Below are 6,000 nucleotides of genomic sequence, written 5' to 3' on the forward strand. Positions count from 1 at the left end.
AAGAGGAGGGCTTATGTTATTAGGTGCGCAAGGGAGAGCAAGCATTTCCTGAAGAGTCAGTCACCCACAGCAGATCTGTAGCAGACTCAAATTTTTAAGCCTCACATTCTTCCCCAAGAGGCCAAATCAGACACTAGGATTCCAGCCATGAACTTGGACTGCCACACATAGGCATAACTCTAAATGAACTGCCCAACCCCTACCAGCCTAAAAGTTAGGACCCATTCTAATGTCATTAGTATTAAATTTTAAGGAACCAGAAACACTAAGTAAAGAGATGACTGAATGCTCAATGAAGGGGGTGCTGGGTGGCTCAGTTGGTTAGGCACCTGTCTTCGGCTCAGGTCATCCTGGGATGGATGGAGCCCCATATAGGGCTCCTTGTTTAGCAGAGATCCTGCTTCTCCCTCTGACCCTCCCCTCTGCTCATGCTCTCTCTCACTCTCTCATGCACTCTCTCTTGCACTCATAAATAAAACCTTAAAAAAAAAAAATGCTCTATGAAGGAAGCTGATGCACAAACAACATTCTCTGTTCAGAAAACTTATCCATTAATATCAAAATATTCACAGCAGTTTCCTTCAGATGGTGGGCCTTTATTAATTCCTCTTCATACTTTTCGTTATTTTCCAACTTTTCTTTAAAAACTTTAAATACCCACTTTTCATAAGCAAAATAGTAAATAAACTTTTCAAAAACCTGTGTACTACAAACGTGGTAGGAAATGTCCTTACAGTGAAGGCTCCTTGGTCCCAATACTCTCCTGAACCACCTGGGGACAGGAAAAAGCCTGAGGAGCTTCACAGATACTTGTCATTCACTCTGCCAACTCCCCACAAGGCTCACCTCGTTCTCCTCACTTTACATATGAGGAAAGAGAAGCTCAACCTAGAAGCCCTGGGAACTGGCAGCCAAACCTGCCCAGCCCTGCAAGACACATTCTTTCCCTGCCACTAGCAAATGCTGCCCCTCACTGTCCTGCTAGGCTTTTTTTTTTTAAGATTTTATTTATTTATTTGACAGAGAGAGACAACAGCTAGAGAGGGAACACAAGCGGGGGAGTGGAAGAGGGAGAACAACAGGCCTCCCACCAGGGAGCACAATGCAGGGCTCGATCCTAGGGTCCTGGGATCAGTGACCTGAGCTGAAAGCAGACACCTAACACTGAGCCACCCAGGCGCCCCACAGGCTTTCAAATTCAAAACAACAAACACACAGAAACATAATAACTTAAAATGCTACTAAATGTTTATGCCACCATCATCCTCATTCAGTCAACAAATGTTTACAAAGCACTGTTCTAGAGCCAAGGAAACGCATAAGCAAGAGGGACAAGTTGCCTGTCCACAGGTAGTTCATGTTCTCATAGTGAAGTCTGACACGGACCAAATACAGCAACAAATGTCATTTCGTATTGACCATTTAGAAAATGGGGGTGGTGGGTAATGTGGTCAGGGAAAAGTCTCTCTGAGTTGACGTTTGAGCTTAACAATCAGAAGGAACCATTCACAAAAAAAAAAAAAAAAAAAAAGAAGAAGAAGAAGAAGAAGAAGGAACCAGCCACATGGAGATGTGAAAGGTGGTTGTAACCCAATAAGCAAGAGGGAGGCACAGAAGGAGGAACAGGAGTGGGAAAAGAAGAAGCCAGATCATGTTAGGACTTAGCCAGCCATTTTAAGGAGTTTCAATTTTATTCTGTAATTGTTAAGAAACCCACTGTGGGGATTTAAACAGGGTAGAATTCACACTCTCCTTTAAGTCTGTGAAGGAGTTCAGGACACCCACCCTCCCAGACCCGAACGTGCCACTTTGGCAAGTGGATTATTTTGTGCTGAAGGCACTGGAGACCCTGTTGAGCCAAAAAACTTTTGTCCCTCTGGTAAGCACATAGAAGAATCAACTGGCGGTCTTTCCCAGAATAAGGGGAATTAGCAGAGATAAATTTTATCTAAGTGATCCATCTGTATGGGAGGGCAAACATCTAACTGCCAAACACCTACTCTTATCGTTGTGAAATGCATTCCTTTCCTCTGAAATCCCAGACCCCTACCTGCTTCCTCTGAGAGTAACATACAGACCTCATTTTGCCTGTTTTTGGCATTCCCTGTACATATACCTATTAAGTTTTATTTTCTTCTGTTAATGTGTCTCATGTCAATTTGATTCTCAGTGCAGCTAGAAGAACCTTGGAACAGATGGGAATTCTTGCTCTCCAACATATTTGAAAAAGCACCCCAACTGCTGGTAGAGGACAGTGGGAAAGGAAAACTCAAGCAATGACGGAAGGGCAGGTTGATTCAGACCTAATGAAACCCCTGGTCAGTTACCATGAGGACACACAACTGACTATAAAAGCACCAGATTTCATAGTGACCTTGACACTTAACAATTTCCCTCCTTTCCTGAGACACCAATATTACCAGTGGAGGCGGGAGGTAAAAACTCAAGAGCAAACTTGGAGCCATCATGAGAGCCCATGTTCTCCTGTGGCACTTCTTTCCATCCACCTAGTGCCCAGTGTATGAAATGATCTTCCCACACCAGTCTCCTGCATGTCTCATTGAGTCATACAGTTAAAAAATGTGAGGGCTGGAAGAGACAGAGATCTACCCAACCAATCCCCTTCTTATAAGCAGGGTGACTGAGAGCTGGCAAGATAATTTATCAGGTCTGTGCCCTCACATCCCACATTTGCCCATCACTTGGCACAGTTCCTCGCACAGTGAGCACTCAGTAAATGCTATTGTTTTCAGGTTGGGAGGACACTACTAAAGACAGAAAACTGTATCTATATAAGCTTTTTTCAGAAAGTAAGCCATCAACACTCTTACATTTTTAAACTCCGATGTTAAAACCATTTTTTTTTAAGATTTTATTTATTTATTTGACAGAAAAGTCACAAGTAGGCAGAGAGGCAGACAGAGGGGGAGGGGGAAGCAGGCTCCCCGCTGAGCAGAGAGCCCACTATGGAGCTGGATCCCAGGACCCTGAGATCATGACCTGAGCCGAAGGCAGAGGCTTAACCCACTGAGCCACCCAGGTGCCCCGATAAAACCATTTTATACAAGAAACCCAACACAATTTAGTTTCTGACTCCACTGGGAAATTAATTCCAGTTCCCACAGCACTTCATTCAAACCTCTACAATAGGCATTATCACACTGGATTGTCATTATCTCTCATTTCTGAATCATTCCCAGACTAGATTTGAGCCAGGAGGCAATCTGCTCTATGGAAAGACCTGAGGATTTCAAGCCAAGAAGACCTCGGTTTGAGTGTGAAGCTGTCACTCTTTTGCTGTATGACTCTGGGCAAGTTACTCAACTTCGGTACACCTTAGTTATCTTATGAGTTAATGCAACCTATCTAAAAACTATGAGGTGAGGTTTAAATTAGATAAGGTACATAAAATACTTGGCATGGTGTCTGACACACAACAGGTATGAAACAAACAAGATCCAGGGTAGGAAGGGACCTAGTCCCACTCATCCTCCTGCCTCCAGTGCCAAAAACAGTGCCCAAGACCTGCCACCATCTCTCATCCAGATCCACTGCAGCAGCCTTCATGTTAGTCTCACCACTTTAATCTGCCCCTACACAGCAACCACAGCAAATTTCCTGAATCACAAATCAGATCAAGTGTCTCCCCTATTGAAAATCCAAAATGAATGAATAAATGAAATGCATACTGTGTGCAAAATACTATTATCAGGTACCAAGGAGAGACACATCCAAACAAAAAATAGTCCCAGGCTAAGTACTTGTAAACTATTTTGGTGACATTCATACATACACTGGCTATTGTATAGGTCATGCTACCATAAAATTAAGCAGCTGGTTCAGCCACGTGTTCCCCAGACCACACCCCAGCTCAGAAAATGTTAATGGCCTTTCATCATCATATAATTTAAAACTCTTTCATTAGCAGTACCTTAATACCTGGTCCCATGTGCTCCACAAACTCTGCAGCCACTAAATACATGGAGTTAGGCACCCTGTGGATATGCAATAAACATCTACTGACTCAACCAATTAATTGGCTCTTCCAGGCAGTCAAAACAGTCTAGTCCTCAGAGCTACAGCTACAGCTAGCTACAGCTTACTCTTCCTCCTTAAGGATTTCATTGCTTGGCCTCAATGGAAACCCCACAACCACTATTCAAGCCTCACCTTTAAAAGGCTCCATGATCCAGGGTTCAACTGCCTTGAAAAAGCTCTCTTACCTCCCCAGGTATTTCTCCTCCTTCGGCAGTTCTCCTAGCATGTTCTCAAACCCATTCTGACTGGATGCTGGCTGAGGGGCACCCTATTACTTTCAAGGCATCATACTGAGCCCTATGGAAAGAGAGGGAGGGAGGGAAGGAGGTAGGTACAGCCATGTGACCCTGAGTAAACGCCTCACCTTTCTGGATCACAAATGACTCACCTGTAAAAGATGAACAACATATTCTGCACAAAGGGGTGGTGAGGATTAAATGAGAATTTAAGCGAAAACCCTTCAGTGAAAAGCACATCGTGTCTTAAGCTTCTCTTTGTGCCAGAAACCATGCTAGGCACTCTGACACAGCACCACCAAGGGCACACTGGTAGGAAACACACTAGCTCTCAGGGAGACAGCATAATATAGAGGATGAAAGCCTGGACTCATGATCACAGATGTGGCTTCAGCCAACTGCTGGACAGCATAAAGTAAATCGCTTGACTTTTCGGAGTCTCAATCCCTCAATTGTAAAATGAAGATAGAATCTCAGAGATAGTGTGGTATTAAATGATACAATGCCACATCAAGCACTTAACACAATGCCCAATTAGCCAAGAGCTGCTATTATTATTTACAACACCTCAACAGGTAAGTGAATGCTAGGCCTGGTGTACCTTCCCTTCAACAGGCCTCAGGATGCTCATCCTCAAAATGGGGGAGAGGCCAAACTGTGTTTAAGCACCTCAGGGCAGCTGTGAAGCAGGGACTGGAAAAGCACTGTTCGTATCACGCTGTTACATTGTCTTCATAGTAATTATATGAAATTATCTTGTTCATGTATTCATTTCCTTAGTTCCTATCTGTCTCCCCACCACAATGCAGACGCCTGGAGAGCAGGCCTTTGCTCAGCACAGCGCCCAACAGATGCCCCAGTGAAGAAAGGAAGGAGACCATTGAGCTCTTACTCTTTGCCACGTGCGGTGACAAGAGCTTTCCGCAGACAGTCTTACCGTTGTCCCCGTCTTACAGATGAGGAAACTGAGGCCGAGAGGTTCAGGCACCTGCCCAAGGTCGCACAGCACGGAATGGAACCACGGTCTGAATTCAAAACCGAACTCTTGACCATCAGGCGACACCGCCCCCCTACAGTGGGGGGCACCAGAGCTCCCAGCAAGACTCACCTGAACCACACACACCCCTACCCCGGCCCAACTAACCCGGAACCTCTCGCCACCGCTGTCCGAGTCCCACACCTAGGCCGCGGCCCAGAAGCCCCCACGCCGCCGAGGGGCAGCCCCCACTTCCGGCCCGAGGCCCCGCCCCTGGCAGAGCTGAGCGCGCGCCCCCAGCCTAGCCCGCGCGTCGGGTCACGGCCCCGCCCTTCCCCCCACCCGGCCCGATATGCACTGCCGTGGAGAGCGGCCCAGGCACCGCCCGCAGGGCCCGCCGCCGCCTGCCGGGCCCGAGGCCCACCCGGTCGTCCCCCGGCCGCCGCCCCGTGCCCGCTAGCTGGCTTACCGGCTCTCGGCAGGACCGCGTCCACTGCCTGTGCCCGGCTTCGGTTCCGTCTTCGTCTCGTTCAAACCGCCCGACCCCGCCCGCCCGCCCGCGCGATGACCTCACACGCACCCCCCCCCGTTACGCGCCGACGTACAGGCTCGTCATTGCGCGCCGGCTCCTTTTATAGAGAGGGACTCTGGCGCGCGCCGGGGGCGGGGCCCGGTCAGTGATCGACGGCTGAGGAGCCCAAGGGGCGGGGCGCCGGCTGCCGAAGCGCCCAACCACGTGGTCTGACAAAG

The 6,000-nt window shown here is 47.7% G+C and overlaps 1 protein-coding gene across 5 annotated transcripts in view; it reads right to left on the reverse strand.

The window, feature by feature from the left end:
* The window catches only part of MAPRE1 (microtubule associated protein RP/EB family member 1), a 31,535-nt gene extending 25,736 nt beyond the window's left edge, over positions 1-5,799 (reverse strand). Inside the window, exon 1 of one of the 5 annotated variants that reach the window (XM_080813580.1) lies at positions 5,419-5,519. The gene's annotated coding sequence lies outside the window, so the exon portion shown is untranslated. Of the gene's footprint in view, positions 1-4,223; positions 4,336-5,211; positions 5,520-5,719 lie in introns of those variants that run through there. The other 4 variants (XM_080813577.1, XM_080813579.1, XM_080813578.1 and 1 more) reach the window with 4 other exon arrangements.
* Positions 5,800-6,000: the final 201 nt, after the last annotated feature.

This window comes from Martes martes (assembly GCF_963455335.1).
Source record: "Martes martes genome assembly, chromosome: 9".
Classification (NCBI taxonomy): Eukaryota; Metazoa; Chordata; class Mammalia; order Carnivora; family Mustelidae; genus Martes; species Martes martes.